Source organism: Bos javanicus, chromosome 22, assembly GCF_032452875.1.
Source record: "Bos javanicus breed banteng chromosome 22, ARS-OSU_banteng_1.0, whole genome shotgun sequence".
In the NCBI taxonomy this organism is placed as follows: Eukaryota; Metazoa; Chordata; class Mammalia; order Artiodactyla; family Bovidae; genus Bos; species Bos javanicus.
In genome coordinates, this window is record NC_083889.1 from 40,312,299 (window position 1) to 40,331,514 (window position 19,216).

Below are 19,216 nucleotides of genomic sequence, written 5' to 3' on the forward strand. Positions count from 1 at the left end.
TACTTCAGTATTTCCAGTGAAGTGGAACTCCTTATTTATAAAAGCAACCCATTTTATCCTTGGACAGCGCTGTTGCAAGTTCTTTTCTATGTCAGATTGAAATCTCTTGTAGCTTCTTTTGCCCATTGGTTACATGGGCATGACTTGGGACTTATAGAACAAGACTGGGCCTCTTAATGCATGATGCCTCTTTGAACTGACTATTGCTGTTATAATCTCCCTTCTCATTTCTCCTTGCCCCAGAGTTAAAATAGTCTGAGTAGAAATGTTTCTTCTGTGTTTTTCTGATTCAGTTTAGTTCATTTCAGTCGCTCAGTCGTGTCCGACTCTTTGCAACCCCGTGGACCGTAGCACGCCAGGCCTCCCTGTCCATCACCAACTCCCAGAGTTTACTCAAACTCATGTGCATTGAGTCAGTGATGCCATCCAACCATCTCATCCTCTGTCATCCCCTTCTCCTCCCGCCTTCAGTCATTCCCAGCATCAGGGTATTTTCAAATGAGTCAGCTCTTCGCATGAGGTGGCCAAAGTATTGGAGTTTCAGCTTCAGCATCAGTCCTTCCAATGAATGTTGAGGACTGATTTCCTTTAGGATGGACTGGTTGGATCTCCTTGCAGTCCAAGGGACTCTCAAGAGTCTTCTCCAACACCACAGTTCAAAAGCATCAATTCTTCGGTGCTCAGCTTTCTTTATAGTCCAACTCTCACATCCATACATGACTACTGGAAAAACCATAGCCTTGACTAGATGGACCTTTGTTGGCAAAGTAATGTCTCTGCTTTTTAATATGCTGTCTATGTTGGTCTTAACTTTTCTTCCAAGGAGCAAATGTCTTTTAATTTCATGGCTGCAGTCACCATCTGCAGTGATTTTGAAGCCCAAAAAATAAAGTCTGCCACTGTTTCCACTGTTTCTCCATCTATTTGCCATGGAGTGATGGGACTGGATGCCGTGATCTTTGTTTTCTGAATGTTGAGCTTTAAGCCAACTTTTTCATTCTCCTCTTTCACTTTCATCAAGAGGCTCTTTAGTTCTTCTTCACTTTCTGCCATAAGGGTGGTGTCATCTGCATATCTGAGATTATTAATATTTCTCCTGGCAATCTTGATTCCAGCTTGTGCTTCATCCAACCCAGTGTTTCTCATGATGTACTCTGCATATAAGTTAAATAAGCAGGGTGACAATATAGCCTTGATGTACTCCTTTTCCTATTTTTCTGATTATTTGGCTTTAAAAATTAAAAAAAATATTAAAAATGTTTACTGTGGTAAAAAAAAAATATATATATATATGAACATAAAATTTACCATTTTAACCAGTTTTAAGTATATAGTTTTGTGGTATTAAATACATTCACATTGTTGTGTGGTTATCACCACCATCCATCTCCAGAATTTTATCTTCCTCATCTGAAACTCTGTATCCATTAATCAGTAATTTCCTGTTACCCTCTCCCTGCAGCCCTGCCACTACCATTGAACTTTAAACTGCTATAAATTTGACTATTCCTAGGAGAAGACGATGGCACCCCACTCCAGTACTCTTGCCTGGAAAATCCCATGGACAGAGGAGCCTGGTAGGCTGCAGTCCATGGGGTCGCGAAGAGTTGGACATGACTGAGCGACTTCACTTTCAGACATTGGAGAAGGAAATGGCAACCCACTCCAGTGTTCTTGCCTGGAGAATCCCAGGGATGGGGGAGCCTGGTGGGCTGCCGTCTCCAGGGTCGCACAGAGTCAGACACGACTGAAGCGACTTAGCAGCAGCAGCAGCAGGAACCTCATGCAAGTTGAAACATACAGCATTGGTCCTTCTGTGCCTGACTTATTTCACCAGCATGATGTCTCCACAGTTCATTCATGTTGTGTCATGTGTCAGAATTTTTTTCCCTTTTAAGGATGAATAACATTCCACTGTATGTATACTACATTTTGTTTATATATTCATCTGTTGATCAGTTAGTGAATAGATGTTGAGTTTCCTGAGTGTGCTTTTGAATATTCACACTCCTACTTGTCAAAATCCACTTCAGTCTACAAGTCTGTGTCTGTTGCATATTATGTGCATAACCCCATTAGGTACTATGAGCCCTGGATCTACTCCTTGATTTAATCCTTATGTGTAGTGGGTGGATAAGATACCCACATTTGTCACTGCAGAGTAGGCAGTGGTCAGTGCCACTGGAGAACCAGAAACAGACTTGATGCTGGAATTAAGGGGAAGCATTGAAAGCTTCCAGCTGAGAGGATAAGGTAGCTCTCAGGGAAGTTCTGGGGCTCAGAAAAAGAGCAGCATGGAGAATAGGTAGAAAGTGGGGAGAGAGTTCCCTGGTGGCTAGTGATTAGGATTATGGGCTTTCACTGGCAGGGCCTGCTTGGGGAACTCATACCGCAAGCTGCTCAGTGCAGTGAGGCAAAAGACAAACAAAAAACTTTCAAACCGAAAAAACAATGGTAATAGAAAAAGATAAGAAAGTAGGGAAGGTATTCCTGATGGACGGAGTAGCTTGAGTCAAAGAGCAGAGTATGAACATGTCCCTCACTGTTGACTTATTTATTGACTTTAGGCGGTCACATAGGGTATTTATATGGTGGTGCTCCAGTGCCATTTCATGGGCCCTCTGGTATCTTCTCTGTCTGTAGCCTAGTGAATTGTCTTTTATTCTGTGGTTATGTGCTTCATCTCATTTGGTGAGTGTGTGAGTGTGTGTGTGTGTGAGATTCAAATGGCCTTTATTTCCTTTAAAATGATGCAGATAATGATAATTTTGTTCTGTTTTCATGCCCCGATTGGCCAAATAAAAATCAGATGACTCAGACTATCTGTGTTTTTAATGAAGCTTTTCAGGAGTGTTACAGACAAAGTCTAAAAAAATGAGTCTGGCAAATATCTATTAAAGGATGAAAGAAAGGGAATAGCAATAAATATTCATAAAGCGTTTACCATGTGGCAGAACCATGATAAGCCTTTTACGGCTGTTGACTCACAACAGTCTGAAGAAGTTGTAGATCAAACTACAATCCTCACTTTACATGAAGGCATTGAGGCTCCAAAGTTAAAGTAACCTTCAAAGGTTTATACACCTCGTAAATCAGTGAGCTAGGGAATGCACCCAGTAGTCAGACCCAAGAGCCTTTCTCACCACACTGTCTACCTTTCTGTAGCAAGTTCTTTTTTTAAGCACTCTTCCTTTTATTTATTTATTTATGGCTGTGCTGGGTCTTCATTGCTTCTCTCAGGCTTTCTCTAGTTGCAGTGAGCGGGGGGCTACTCTCTAGTTATCAGTACTCGGGCTGCTCATTGCAGTGGCTTCCTTGTGGCTTAGTTGTTCTGTGCCATGTGAAATCTTCCCGGACCGTGGATAAAACCTGTGTCACTGCATTGGTAAGCAGATTCCCAACCACTGGATCTCCACAGAAGTCCCTTTGCAAGTTCTGTGTCAGCCAGCCCTGAATAAAATTTTAATGAGGTGGATGAATGTAGAGCCTGTTATAGAGAGTGAAGTAAGTCACAAAGATAAAGACAGATACTGTATATTAATGCACATATATAGAATCTACACACACACACACACACACACACCTATATATATATGTATTGATGATCCTACTTGCAGGGCAGCAAAGGAGACACAGACATTTTGGACACAGTGGCTAGAGGAGAGGGTGGGATGATTTGGAAGAATAGCACTGAAATGTATACATTATCATATGTGAAATAGATAGCCAGTGGGAATTTGATGTATGACACAGGGAACCGAAAGCCAGTGCTCTGTGACAACCTAGAGGGGTGGAATGGGGAGGGAGGTGGGAGGAGGTTTCAAGAGGGAGGAGGTTTCAAGAGAGAGGAAGCAAAATGAAGTGAAAGTCGCTCAGTCATGTCCAACTCTTTGCAACCCCATGCACTGTACAGTCCATGGAATTCTCCAGGCCAGAATACTGGAGTGAGTAGCCTTTGCCTTCTCCAGGGGATCTTCCCAACCCAGGGATCAAACCCAGGTCTCCTGCATTGCTGGTGGATTCTTTACCAGCTGAGCCACAAGGGAAGCTCCCAAGAGAAAGGGGACGTATGTGTACCTAATGCTGATTCATGTTGATGTGTGTCAGAAACCATCATGAGATTGTAAAGTAATTATAAAAAAAAAAAATAATAAAGCTGTCTGTGAGCTCTTGGTTCAATAAACATTCCCCAAAGAAAATAATAATGAAATAGTGATTTGGGGGCAAATACTTTGATGCCAATTATATTACACATGGGAATCATCACCCTATCTCCATTCCAGTCTAGTTTTTCTTCCACTGTTGCTGATATTCCCCAATTTCATGCCTCGCAACCAGTGCTGACATTTATAATACATTCAGCTCTTTCTGTCCTAGCCAAACCTGCAGTTTCCTTGATGTTTTCCTGGCAGGTAAAGCAGGATAAGGCTCCCTTTTGGTATAGAATGCATCCATTATATATTGCAGTTCTTTCTCAGCCTTTTGGGTGGCTAACTTTTGGTGTTAGAGGAATAGAGAGGAATTTTGAAATCAGGGATTTTTTTTTTTTTTTAATGATTTTGGGTGACTGCAAAATATGAAACTCTTCATGACATTGAGTGAATATCTTCTCTTCTCTTGCAAGTTTCCTTTGATGGCTTCTATGGAACAGAATTTCCAGTATATTTTCTCCCAAATTTTGTTGACTGGCACTATGACATTTCTTTAAAGTGTACCTTTACACTTTTAAAATTCCACATAGGCTTGTCATCATAGGAAGCAAGGGACTCAGCTTTGATCTGCAAAATTAACTCTACAAGGTAGCATGTTGTTATTCTATTTAGAAGACTTGAAAGCAGATCCAACAATTCAATTATGTTTAATTTGTAATTAACTCCCTCCTAAGCAGCTAATGGTGCATAACTTGGACACTACTGTTCTGGATGGGCAAGGAGAATAAAATGGCTTATTTTAGAGAAAGCTTATCTTAGATAGGGTACCACGGTTGTAGTAGTACTTCTTGGGATGACTTTCAGGCTCCAAAACAAAACTCTTCTTTGAAGGTGACATAAAGCTGAGACTGTGATGTTTGACCCCGATATATGGGAAAGCGATGATTGGTCTCAGAGTAGGCATCTGACCTGGTTATGCCAATCAGATTCTCTCTTCTGAGAATTTGGAATTTTGAACTGAGAGCAAAATATAGGTTTTGATGCTATTTCAGTCTCTTAAATGGCAGTGCTCTAGAGTGAGGTCTTTAAGTTCCTGCCTCCCATTTCTCTTGAGCTACCTTGATTCTTCAAAAAAAACTCGGTTATTTAATTTTTCCTTCAATTTTGTGAGCTACTGCAGCATTTTTCCAAGAAGTTCCTCTTATTTTTGAGTAGACTTTAGGGTTTGTCTAGTTTTCTTGCCACTAAAGTTAATGACAATACAGAAATCAAAGAAATTAATTATTTACTAAATTTGTTAATGCAGGTGATGTCTACTTGGTGGCAATTATTGTAGTTTTTAATTATGTGTGTGTTTGATGGGAAATTAGTATTTTACCGTATGCTATGGTGCCTTATTGTTTTCATCATCATTTTCATCACGAGCATCATGACAACCCTTGTTTATAAAGAATTTTCTACCCAACCAAAAATTAAGCATTTTGCACACAAAAATGGCATTTGCTATGTGATTACAATAATACTGTTAAGTGGATACTGTCATTCTCCTTGTTTCATACTTTGGGAAGCTGAGGCAGAGAGTATTACTTGAAGTCATGCTTCTGGAAAGTGAAGGAGAAATGATTTCAGTCTAGGTTTGTCATGCCTCAAAGAAAGATGACAATCTTAAGTTTTGCACTGTAGTGCAGAAATGTAATTCTGCCCAAAGATGTTGTATTCCCTGGTTTATTGGTTTTTCTGTATTGAATATGGAAATGGGATAATTCTGTAGTTTTGGAAATTTAATACTCTATTTTAGTTGGCTTAATTATACTATCCCTTCTTTTTTTGTAGGTTACCTTGTTTGATGAGGCCAGGGATTAGGCAGTCAGGGTACCAGATTAGATAAGTTGTCCTGAGAAGACCTCTTTGAGGAGGTGACATTGGAACTGAGACAGAATGATAAAAATAAGGCAGCTATGCAAAGATCAGAGACAGAATGTTCCAGGAAATGGGAAGAACAAATACACAGGTATTGATTTGGGAATGAACGTGGTGAGGTTAGAGGAAAAGAACCTCTGGAGAGGAGAGGAGTGAACAAGGGAATCAGTGATAAGAGATGATGGAGAGGAAGGCTAGAATTGAATCATTTAGGATCTTATAGTCCATAGTAAGGAATATGGATTTTATTATAAACACAATGGACTAGCCATTAGGAAATTCAGAGGAGAGGAACAATATGATATAGTGGATTTCTCCTTCTGGGAATGATAGAGGAGCCAGCAACCCTCCTATAGAACATGTAGAAGGCTAGGCAAAATGAAGAGAAAATATTTATTTAAAGGCATTGAAGAGCTGCTAAGGTATCCAGGACTTGAGGGGCCAAAATACTGCAGAAAGGAAGTATACTGCAGTGACTTCAATAGTCTCACTCTTTTTCTTTTTGAAGCATTTGTGGATTTGTAAATGGTAAAGTTATAAGAGGCTAAAAGACCTAATAGAAAGTCCCTGCTAAGAAGTAGGGAAGTTGAGCAGAGATTTTGGCAGTCCTAAGGATACACAAATCAAAAAAAAAAAATGTAATAGAAGACTCAGTTCAGTTCAGTTCAGTCGCTCATTCATGTCCGACTCTTTGCGACCCTATGAATTGCACCACGCCAGGCCTCCCTGTCCATCACCAACTCCCGGAGTTCACTCAGACTCACGTCCATCGAGTTGGTGATGTATAAAAAAGGTATTATGGTATGACAAAGCTGTATTTATTAGAGGAATGAGAGGTTGGGTAACATTAAAATATCAAATAATGCTAACAAGGAAAAACCATATGATCATCTTAATAGAAACTCAACATCTAATCTTGACAAAAACTTTTCACAAATTCAGAATATAAGTAAACATCCTTAAAGGAAGAATATTTAGAAAACACAGAGCGAGCATCATCAGGCTTAAGTGAAATACTGAGATCCTTATTCTGTAATTAGGTATGAATTAAGGGTGATAACACCACTTCTGCTCAGTCTGATACAGGAGGGCCAAGTGAATGCTGTGGGGCTAGGAAAAGAAATAAAATATATAAGGATGAGAGACAAAGCAATAAGATTATATAATTTGCAGAAGATATAATTATATAGTATAAATTTAACATGAATTTAGCAAGTTTGTTGGATACAAAGTCATTTGAAAAAACGATTGTATATTTCATATCTGCAAAAAGGAATTATAGAATGAAATTTTTAAAAGATACTATTTTAAATCAATCCAGCAACATATAAAGAGGACTATAAACTATGATGAAATTATATTTCCCAAAATATAAAGTAGAACAATCATATGCATGCGTCATGCATGTTCGGTTGCTTCAGTCGTGTCTGACTCTTTGTGACTCTATGGACTATAGTGCACCAGGCTCCTCTGTCCATGGGATTCCCTAGCGAGAATACTGGAATGGGTTTCATGCCCTCCTCCAGGAGATCTTCCTGACCCAGGAATCAAACCCACAGTTCTTACATCTCCTGCATTGGCAGGTGGGTTCTGTATCACTAATGCCAGCCAGGAATCCCAGAACAATCATCTATCTATATCCAAAATTATGGGCTTCCCTGGTGACTCAGATGGTAAAGAATCTGTCTGCAATGCAGGAGACCTGGGTTCAATCCCTGGGTAGAGAAGATCCCCTGGAGAAGGGAATGGCAACCCACTCCAGTATTCTTGTCTGGAGAATTCCATGGACAGAGGAGCCTGGTGAGCTACTCCATGGGATAACAACAAGCTGGACACGACTGAGTGACTTAACGCTTATCCAAAATGAGCCTATACTATGTACAAAATTAACTTGAAATACATTGCAGATAAAAACATAAACACTAAAACTATTAAAAAAATCTAGAAGAAAACATGGAAGAAAGTTTTTATGAAATTAGGTTAGTCAAAAATTTCTTAAATATAGCAGTAAAACCAAGATCCCTAAAAGAAAAGAAAAGATAAATTGGGCATCATAAAGTTTGAAAGTTGAATGCTTTAAAATATGCTACTAAGAAAATGGAAAGATAAGCAACAAAATGGGATGAAATAATTGCGAATAATATCTGATAAAGTACTTGTCCAGATGCATAAAAAACTCTTACAGGTTAATAATAAGACAAACCAAATTATGTTTGTTAATGACAAATAAGCACATGGGAAAATACTCAGATTATACTACTCTAAGGGCAGAAAATGAAGAGGAACTAAAGAGCCTCTTGATGAGGGTGAAAGAGAAGAGTGAAAAAGCTGGCTTAAAACTCATCATTCAAAAAGCTAAAATCATAGCATCTGGTCCCATCATTTCATGGCAAATAGATGGGGAAAAAGTGGAAACAGTGACAGATTTTATTTTCTTGGGCTCTAAACTCACTGCAAATAGTGAATGCAGCCATGAAATTAAAAGTTGCTTGCTCCTTGGAAGAAAAGCTATGACAAACCTAGACAGTATATTAAAGAACAGAGACATCACTTTGTCAACAAAGGTCCATCTAGTCACAGCTATGGTTTTTCCAGTAGTTACGTACGGATGTGAGAGCTGGACCATAAAGAAGGCTGAGTCCTAAAGAATCAATGCTTTCGAATTGTGCGGCTGGAGAAGACTCTTGAGGGTCCCTTGGACAGCAAGGAGATCAAATCAGTCAATCCTAAAGGAAATCAGTTCTGAATATTCATTGGAGGAACTGATGCTGAAGCTGAAACTCCCATACTTTGGCCTTCTGATTTGAAGAGCCATCTCATTGGAAAAGACCCTGATGATGGGGAGGCAAAAGGAGAAAAGGGTGGCAGAGGATGAGATGGTTAGATAGCATCACTGACTCAATGGACATGAATCTGAGCAAGCTCTAGAGACAGTGAAGGACACAGGAACCTGGTGTGCTGTACTCCATAAGGTTGCAGAGTCAGGCACCACTTAGCGACTGAACAACTGTAACAGATGAATAAATTGGGAGAGGATATGAAGTGTGTTTCTAGGGTGCTGGTAACATTCTATTTCTTGATTTGGGAGTGGTTACATGTGTATTCTGTGAAAATTTATTATAATTTATTTACATTTTTGTGTGTAAGATAGATTCCATTAAATAAGTATTTTGGAGAATGGATTGGAGCCAGTGAAAAACAAGGTCAGGATTTAGGAAGTTCCAGTGAGATGATGATCTGGGATTCAGGGTAGTGGTAGAGAGAGAAAGAAGCAGACAGATTTGAGAGACAGTGTGGAGGTAGTCTGGCGCCTCCACATGACTTAGTGGTAAGAGTATATGGGTTGAATGGTGTCCCCCTAAAAGATATTTGAAATCCTAACCCCCATTGCCTTAAAATGTGACCTTCATGGAGACAAGATCATTGCAGATGTAAGTAGTTAAGAATACCCTAGTGGAACAGGATGGGCCCTTATTAGAGTGTAACTGGTGTTCTTCTAAGAAGAGAAGAGACACAGATAAACGGATGCCTTAGAGGAGACTGTGATGACAGAGGCTGAGGTAAAGTAATGAAATTACAAGCTAAGAAATGCCAAGGATTGATGGCCCGTACCAGAAGCTAGGAAGAGGCAGAAAGGATTCTACCCAGAGTCTTGGAGGCAGCATGACCCTATTGACTTCTCGCCTCTAGAACTGTAAGATAGTACATTTCTTTCGTTTAAGTCACTCAGTTTGAGGTATTTTGTTATCGCAGCCCTAGGAAGCTAATATAGGGAGGATGGAAAGGACATGCATAAGAATGACTACCTGTTTTCAGCACCTAAATGGATGAACTGACCAAATTGAACTTTATGTGGATCATCAAGGCAGATTTTGAACATTTAATTATGGATTTGATTATGCTTTCAGCACACAGTAGAACATAATGCATCAAGGATTCTGCATCTTAAGAAAGCGTTTTGTTTCTCATTCAGCATTCAGCCGGGAATTCACCTAAATCTCCTTGTGCAGTCAGGAGTATATCTTCTTCTTAAAGCCTTTTGGAGAAGGGATCACAGCCTCCCTTAGAATTATTTGGAAGGACAGCAGCAGGAGAAGCAGGTTGGTGTGAGTAGTTAACTTGTCCTTTCTTGTTTTTTCCAACTTGTGGAGCACAGCTGGGAGTGAAACCCTGGAGACAACAGCTTCTCTGTTTTATTATGCTTCAGGAAACCTGAACAAGGAAGCAGGGTTACTGAAAATTAGCTGCATTTCCTTTTCTGCTTCTCAGTCCTGGTACAGGAGATTTGCTAGGGCCCGGACTCTTTTAATCTTTCCAGGGGCAGTGGGAGATGGTTCTCTGTCAGAGGCTTCTCTCCAGGCTGCCATGAAATGAAGAGGAAGCAAAGTCCAACTGAGTTTAGGTCTCTGCTCTTTCTCTTTTTTGTAGTAGCCTTTTGACAAGACTGGCCGTCTTCCTGCTTTCTGCAGATTTCATCCAGTGGCCTGCGTGTGAATTTGAACGAACTTTCTCATTGTTTTTCTTCCTGCTGTGACAGCCAGGAATGTTTGCCCATTGGTGGGACATGCCCCACTAATCCATCACTTTGAAAGCTGTCAGGGTTCTCTGTTGGCTCCAGAAGAGAAATAATTGAAACTTAATCAAGCACCTTAAATATTCAGTATGATTAGAAGAAAAATGAATGGATTCTGTAAACTCACATTGATACTCAATTCTATTTGCAGTTAGTCTTGGACATAAATTTCAGAAAATTATATGTAAATGTACTCATTAGTGTACTGTAATACCGAACATCTATTTTGTCTCTGGGCAATTTTTCTTTTCTTAGTACAAAAGCTATTACTACTGTTATTAAAAACAGTAATTGATTTTCCATTTTTTTTAAACTTTTTTTTTTTTCTCTAGTTCCATTTCCTCTCCGCATCTTTGCCATGCATTCCAATAATATTTTCCTAAGGCTTGCAAAAGAGTTACATTATGCTCTAATAATTCTGAGGACAAAGGGGAGAAAGGGCAGTGTGGTGTTACTGGAGAAGCTATTTTAAACTGGAGTGGGCCCAGAAAACTAACCTCGGAATGACACATTGAATGGCTTTATGCCAGGGATTTGATTATATTGTGTGTTGTTTCATTTGAACATTGTAGATCTTATTTTATAATTAAATGTTTTATAAAGCCCTAACTAAATAGTGTTGGAGTCAAAATACAGTTTTATTAAAAGGCTCTAAAAATTACAAATCAGCCATGTAGGTTAGTTGTAACATGAATGCTCCACGTGTTCTCACAAATGTATGTCTAAATTTAATTCTGGTGTAAATTTATTTCAGAAAAAAAAAAGAAATACTTTAAAGGTATGTGATTACTTACTGCTGTACAGAACTTGTTCCATCCTCAAATGTAAGCTTTTTTGGGTGGGGGGAAGAATTAAAAATACTTTGAATATTTAAATTTGATTTTGCAAGGTGACTATGCAGTTTTGTTAATATAAATATACTATTACATATCCTGAAGGGGAAGTGAATGAATCTCTATTTGCAATTATGTGATTCCATTTTAAAAAATATCTTCAGGGCTCAGCTGAAGACAAATTGAGTACAAAATAATCCCGATAGTCTGGGGTTTGAGTGTGTGTATGTGTCTTTAATAATGCATCTTTCATACCATCAAATAAATCAGATAGGCACAGGAGATTTAGAAATCATATACTGTAACAAAATGAGGAGATTTTAGATTCTCTTGCATGTTCCTATTTTCAATGTTTATTGTGAAACTCAAATTGGCAACGTTTGTGATTCATGATGTCCATCAGGCAGAGTTCTTTGCTGAATGTCTTTCTTTTGCTAGTCCATATTCCATCCTGTGGCAGGTAAACAGGCTAGTGTCTAAATTTATTTAAAGTTGTTTACAAAAAGCCAGAAACACAGTGGTGTTTTCAATGTGAGGTTGATTGTGTAGTTTGGATTTATGGCTTTGGCAAACACATCCAGCTGTTTACACTATCATTTATTTAGTAAGCTCTCTCTTCAGTCCCTGAGGCAGTATGTTGGTTAAGATCAAGGAGGGGAAGCCTCAGCTATCAGCCTCAATTTAAATCTCAGTTTACCAGTTTTTCTGACTGCAAGCAGCTCTGTAAACTGTGTGCCTTAGTTTCCTCACATGTGACAAGGGGAAAATTATGATGCCATATAGAATTTGGGGGAGGATTTAATACATTTAAAACTGAGAACAGTGCCTGATGCGTAGTGAGAACTCAATTATTAAGCAATTAAAAAAATTGAAGGTGACCAGCTTTAAAAAAAAAAAAAAAAAACTCACCTGGTTTGTTGTGCCTGTGTTGGCTTTCATATTTGGGGAAAGGAGATGGAAGAAAATGTGTTAAAAATGACTTGCATATGTTAGTATTACCTTACAAAATGCAGACTTACAGAGGCTCATTTTAAAGAAATCAACAGATTGGGAAACTCTTCCTGACTCCTGTTGTACCAGAGTATCTGGATGTGAGTGAGTTATGAATGTTGTTGAGATTATATAAAAAGCTGTTGACAGCATTTTCAGCTTTTGAAAGAAAAGTGAAAGTTCAGTCATGTCTGACTCTTTGTGAGCCCATGGACAGTAGCCCTCCAAGCTCCTCTGTCTATGGAATTCTCTAGGCAAGAATACTGGAGTGGATATTGCCATGCCCTTCTCCAGGGGATCTTCCCAACTCAGGGATCAAACCTAGGTCTCCTGCATTGCAGGCAGATTCTTTACCATCTGAGCCACAAGAGAAGACTTTCAGCTTTTAGGAACATTGTTATTGGTTTGAAGTCAGCTCTTCATGGAGTTTGCAACTTGGCTTTAATAGTTAAATAATAAAACTATTATTGGAGAAAGTGAGATGTGTGTTATCACCTAAGCAATGTTAGATCTTCAGACTGAGTAGAATTGTGTCATTCTAATTTGTGTGTGTGGGAGGGGATGGGAGTGGAGGGTGAGGAGTAGGAGTAGAGGTAGGGGTTGATTACTGAATAGAAATAATGACTATCAGCTCGTGTGCCAGGTTCTCCACTCATTCCTCAGAGGGAGAAGAGTGTAGCAAAGTAAAAGGAAACTCAGTGTTGGATGGAAAATGCACCACAAAATGCGAATGACTAATACCTTGTCTATTGTTTATCCCACTGAGATTTTCTGCCTCTCTAGTTATAGCGATGGGTGAGTAAAAATTAATTAGAAGCTGGAATCTGATTTTAAGATGGGATGTCAGACACATATATCAAGTTGTTAGGTTAGCTGTAAAGCATAACCTGGGATTTATATATTTAGAAGTCATAATAAATCTGTCTGTCATGAAAATCAGATTACCCAGCATTGCATGCTAATGGCTCGTCATCCTGTGGAATTGTGGTCTCCCCAGCAACTGCCTGCTGGTCCTGCTTTTCTCTGATTTGCTGTCTCCCTTGACCAACGAATGACTCCAGTCTCTCCACTTAAGAAAGTGCCTACTTTAATAAATGCTTCTGAGCCTCTATAAGGAGGCGTTTTCCCCTGGACTACAGCAGTAACTCCTAGGGCTCTCCCAGACTCAATATTCTCAACAGTAATCAATCAGTCCATCAATTAGTCAATTCACTAGCCTAACAGTTACTTCCAAGATATTTATTGAGTACCTGTCATGTGCTGAGCTGTTTACAAGGTGCTTGGAATCTAACAAAGATAGTTCCTGCCCTCATAGTGGGCAGTGATAGAGGGGAGAGGTAAGAACACTCAGGATACATTGTGAGATGGACAAAGTGTAGGATATAAGGTGTCCAGATGTAGGGGCATTGAGGAAGGACTCCCAGAGGCCAGTATCTTCTGAGTTGAGATTTCTGAGTTAAGTAGTGGGACTCAGCCAATTGAAGAGGTGGAGAACTAGTGGGCAGTCTTCCAGGTTGAAGAACCAACCCATGCAAAGGCCAGGAGGAGAACGATTAAGGTTCACTCTAGAGTTGTAGCAATGACAGTTCTTCAAAGTGATGAGACTAGAGAGATTTACAAGGTCTTTCAAAGTGGGTTAAGCAGTTAGGATTAGTCTAAGGACAGTGGGGCACCATTGAATGATTTAAATAGGGGCAATATCCTTCTAGTACCCAAAGTTGACATATTACTACTTTCCACCTCAGGTGGCCACCTGTGTTTCTTTTCTTTTTTAAAAAATATTTTTATCATGTTTTTTTTTTTTTTTATTTTATTTTGGGCTGTGCTGGGTTTTTTTTTTGCTGTGCTTAGACTTTGTCTAGTTGCAGCGAGCTGGGGCAGCTCTCCAGTTGCGATGGGCAGGCTTCTCATTGCAGTGGCTTCTCTTGTTGCAGAGCCATGGGCTCTAGGCATGTGGGCTAGGGAGTTGTGGCACACAGGTGTAGTTGCCCCGTGGCAGGAGGGGCCTTCCTGGACCAGGGGACCAGGGCTTGAACCCGTGTACCCGGCACTGGCAAGCAGATTCTTAACCATTGGACCACCAGGGAAATCCCGCCTGTGTTTCTTACCATGGGCTTAAAGGCTCTGTGCAGAGTGGTGCCTTATGAGCCTTCCTGACCTTAGTTCTCACTCTTGTTCCTCATCTGTGCTGTGCTCTAGGCATGTCTGAACTTCATTACCCAAAGGTTCCATGACAGCCATGCTCTTGTACCTGTGTTCACCCTGAGACATCAACCTTCATCTCCTGTCACCTCATTTCTCATCTGTCCATACCTCATCGTTCTTCCAGGCCCAATTCAGTGTCATCTCTCTAGGAGGCTCTCTCTTCTTTACTCTAGTCAGAGTTAATCCTCCCTTACGTTTGTACTGTCTTTATTTATTCTTCTGTTCAACAGATGTTTGTTAGTTTTAGACTGCATTCCAAGTGTGTGACAGTGAACAACAAAGCAAAGTGCCTGCATTCATAGCATTTATTTAAATAATAAACACATTCAGCCTTCTTTGTCCTGCCTGTAAGTGTCTATGCTGCTGCTAAGTCACTTTAGTCGTGTCCGACTCTGTGACCCCATAGACGGCAGCCCACTAGGCTCCTCCATCCCTGGGATTCTCCAGGCAAGAAAACTGGAGTGGGTTGCCATTTCCTTCTCCAATGCATGCAAGTGAAAAGTGAAAATGAAGTTGCTCCGTCATGTCCAACTTTTCGAGACCCCCATGTACTGCAGCCTACCAGGCTCCTCCATCCATGGGATTTTTTGTCTACAAATATGTCTCCTTAATTTACTTGTCAAATAATGAGGGTGTTCCTTGTATGGGCAGAATAAATTGGTTTTGAATGAATGAAGAATAAAAAAAGTCATAGTGAATATTTGCAGAGAGACTTGGCCTGATACCTTATACATTGTATAAGGGAGAAAGTATTGATTTTGGAGTTATATTGTTGCAAATTCAAGACATATCTCTACTATTCATGACCTTTGAGTAAATCACTTGACCTCTCCGAGCCCTGTGCTCTTTTCTATAGGGTTCTTTCATGTGGTATTGTGGGGATTAGAAACAATATACACAAGGTGCCTATTGGTCCATCCCAAGTTCCTTTACCAGCTGTTTGCATCTCTGACATTCACACCTTGAACGAAGTCATTTTAAAAGCCAATTTTATTTTCTGCCTCTTGAGGCTGATAAATTCTGAAAACTTGCTCTCTAGATGGGAACATGCTTTGCCAATTAAGAAGCATGTAAGAGCCTTCCATTGTGCTTCTGTTGTCCTTGGCATATCTGCTGTTGCCGGTGTTGATCTGTTGTAGAAAACAGGCAGTGTTTAAATCTCATATTTTCCACTTGTTAGCTATATAACCTTAGGTAAGTTACTTAGTTTCTCCATGGCTCACTTTTCTTCTCTGTAAAATAAAGATGATATTAGTGTCTCCATTATAGGACACTTATGAGGTATTACATGAAAAGTAATGCACATTTTTAGTACAGTTCCTCTCACATAGTGAGTACATACTGAAAGACAGCCATTATGAACTCCTTGTGTCATTGTTAGTGACTTCCCTGGTGGCTCAGATGGTAAAGTGTGTGCCTACAATGCGGAAGACCCGGGTTCAATCCCTGGGTTGGGAAGATCTCCTGGAGAAGGAAATGGCAACCCACTCCAGTATTCTTGCCTGGAAAATCCCATGGACAGAGGAGCCTGGTAGGCTACAGTCAGTCTGTGGGGGTCACAAAGAGTCGGACACGACTGAACGACTTCACTTTTGTGTCATTGTTATCACATTTATAACCAGTATTATTTTCATCTGAGTCTATCTCCCTGTGAGATTCAAACTTAACAGCAGGAAAACCATATCTTTAACTTTATAGATCCCTAAAGATGCCTGACACATAGAAGGCAGTGAACAAATACTTATTTAATGAATGCATGAACAATGAAAAAGTATTATTTATTATCAAAACATGTTAAAATGTTTATACAGTGCTTGGTACATAGTAGGAAATTAATATACTGTTGTTCCTTACTTTGCTCTTTAACTTTCTCAGTTATGTTAACAGGTTTCCTTGGGTTTTTTTCTATAGAGTTTGGTGAAAAAGACTGTGTGTTCTACTCACTTCTTGTAGCACTCTGAAGAGTTTATCATTTTTAGTTTGTTTCTATGCAGTGGTCTTCCTAACCTTACATCATTTCAGATTTGTGGGGTCCTAACACTCTAAGTTCTTTTGGTTACCAGAAAATTTTTCTCTATGAAATCCCCTATGGGTGTGGGATGCCATCATATATTATTATCTGAGTATGTGTGTGCATGTGTGTTTATTTATTTATTTTATTAAAAGCAAAAATCCTTTGCAGCCCTGCCCCTCTGTTTGCAGGAGGAAAGAGAGATTATAAAACCACTCGGGCAATGAGGGTTATAGCTCTAGACCGGACACGGACTTTTAGATTTCAGAGAGTGAAGGCAGCCTCCTGCTGTGCCTCGCTTACTCTGAAAGGACCTTGGTCAGAGGCTATTGGTAAAACACTGGGCCCTCCTTTATCCTTCCTAGTCCTCCATACCATGCTTGCTATTTGCTCAGTTTTTCTTAAAAGTGGAGCACTTGCTTTTCCTTTCTTGGATTGACAGCTTTTGTCTGAGAAGGAACCTAGCCTGGCTTTTCTATGTGTCTGGCATTCCTTCTGCAGAACTTTAAGCTTGACACTTTTCTTAAGGGGGTCACCCATTCAAATGCTATTTAGAGGCCAGCAGGGGAGATTCTGTTACTGAGCAAAGGAGGTTAGGGAAGAAGTTCTGTACTTCTGTAAAGAACTGTAATCTCTTCATTTTTCTTGAAACAGTCCTCTTAGCTCATCTTTTGCTTTCCCACCTGTGATCAAGATACACCGGCATGAAATATTTCCTTCGATCTTTACCATAAGAAGAATAGCAGTACAAATAAGAAGAAGGGAGGCAACTGACATTTGGCCTAAGTGACAGGGAGGCTATAGTGGATGATGTTGGTAAAACAAACTGCAGAGTGCATTCCCCACTCTGCCGGAGCAGCCCCAGTACAGCCCAAGAAGTTGTTGTTATGGGGAGTTTGCTTCCTGTGGGGTCACAGCTTCCATCCTTTTTTTGAATGAAATCTCTAGATTTTACAAATTTTAAATTTTTAAAACTTTACTACACTGTCAGCCATTACTGTGTGGTTTAAATGAAGCAGAACAATGGAATGTATTTGGCCTGTGCATCACCAATATTCACCTCTGCTGTACTATGGGAGATGCACAGTTAGTGATGTCAGAGTCTCTTTCATGCTGTTTCAATTCTGAAGAAAAACACGATTACAGTTAGAGCTGTCTCGTTTTCAAAAATCACTGGAATACCCTTCCAGAAAGAGAAGACTCCGTGGCATGCTCTCCTATGTTTATAGCAAATGTCTAAAGGAGTCTATGGGATAAACAGGCTAGTTGTTTTTCACTTGGTTTTGAAGGCTTAAGGGGTTTTGTTTGTTCTTCCTCCTGTTTTCCATTTGGCATGCACTACTTATGCTTAAAAAAAAAAAAATTAAACTGACAAGCAGTGAGAAAAAGTTACTGGAGCCTGAAAGTTGGTTAATATCAATTACATTCTCATGTCTAATAACCCATGCCTGGGAAACGCAGCTTGTTCGTTAGAAATACCCAATGCCAAATCAAGAGTAAACAGCTGCTTTGTTTTAGTCAGTATTTACAGCATCGCTTTAACTACTTTGACCCTATTCAAGAAGGTAATGAAGAGCTGGGTGCCAGCGATGTTGACAAACTGTGGCAGTTTCTGCATTGTGTCCTCGGAGCTGCCTCTGCTTCAGCCTCCATTATTTACACTGCTAGCATTACAGTCACGCCTTTAACTGGAAATGCAGCAAGATGACACATGAGAGCAGGCCAGCAGGACACTGTTAGTCCCTCTTATTGAGTGCCACATTCTGGGCTGGGGAGCAATATTCCTAAAAAGGAAACACACACACTGACCTCCAAAGGCTTGGGTACTCATGAATGCTCTGCATTGCTGGTATGGTGCTGCTGAGTTTGGAGTTGTATGTACTTTTTCAGTATTAGACCCAAATTACAGGTAATGTTCCAGACTTAAAAAAGATTAATATTTTATTCTTTCACTAAAAGAGAAAATATCTAAACATATCTCAGGCTGGTTTATTCTTCCTCATGAGGATCAGATGCAAAAGAATATGGCAAGAGGAGGTTGTTCAGTTTGGGATGTAGAACTAAATCATGTCCAGTCACTTTACTCTTAACTGTGTCATTTTTAGAGAAGTGTATGTTTTATTATCATAGAGTCCCATAGGCCAAGGAGCCTGTCAGTCTTCATTACTTGACTAAGACTCACAGTTAAGGTAGATCGTACATATTCAAGTAGCAAGTGCTTTTTTTTTTTAATCTAGTAGCACCTACTCCATCCATCCCCATCTATCTAGGGAAGCTTTTACAAAGTCATGGCCTCTGGACAGTTGTTCAAGACCTACGGAAGGCAGGGATTAGAGGAGTTCTGTGTTATTCAAGATTTCTTGAGAAGACCTAGAATTACTTTGTAGTGGGGTAAAATCTGTTGCAGAACAAATCTTTGCTTGGAAACTTTATCATTTATTAGGACCTTTATATTACAATTAGAGGAAGTGGGTCCTGTGTGCACACTGTGAGAGGCGGTTGTTGTTTAGTCGCTATGTCGTGTCTGACTTTT

General features: G+C 39.8%; 1 protein-coding gene across 3 annotated transcripts in view; it reads left to right on the forward strand.

Moving 5' to 3' along the window:
- Positions 1 to 19,216, forward strand: part of FHIT (fragile histidine triad diadenosine triphosphatase) — a 1,529,906-nt gene that overhangs the window by 161,199 nt on the left and 1,349,491 nt on the right. The gene's annotated exons all lie outside the window — the stretch shown is intronic.